This window comes from Corvus brachyrhynchos, unplaced genomic scaffold (assembly GCF_000691975.1).
Source record: "Corvus brachyrhynchos isolate BGI_N302 unplaced genomic scaffold, ASM69197v1 scaffold79, whole genome shotgun sequence".
In the NCBI taxonomy this organism is placed as follows: domain Eukaryota; kingdom Metazoa; phylum Chordata; class Aves; order Passeriformes; family Corvidae; genus Corvus; species Corvus brachyrhynchos.
In genome coordinates, this window is record NW_008240023.1 from 843,775 (window position 1) to 844,197 (window position 423).

Genomic DNA, 423 nt, shown 5'->3' on the forward strand with positions numbered 1-423 from the left:
TGAGGGGATTAAAAAACAAACCCTGGAAACTGCCCCAAAACAGCTCCTCCCGCCGCTCCCAGCGAAGAAAAAGTGCTAGGGAGAAATGCTCTGTCGCGGCGTGGGGAAGCGTGTCGGGAAAAGTCGTTCTTTGTTTTTTTGCTTTATCACGAAACTGTGACTCCGTGGGACCCAACACAAGAAAAACGGGGATCTCTTGGAGCAAATCCAGAGGACAGCAGAGAGATGCTCCAAGGGTGGAGCCAGGCTGGGAGAGCTGGGGGTGCTCACCTGGACAAGGGAAGGCTCCAGGGAGAGCTCAGAGCCCCTGGCAGGGCCTAAAGGGGCTCCAGGAGAGCTGCAGAGGGACTGGGGACAAGGCATGGAGGGACAGGACACAGGGAATGGCTTCCCAGTGCCAGAGGGCAGGGCTGGATGGGATCT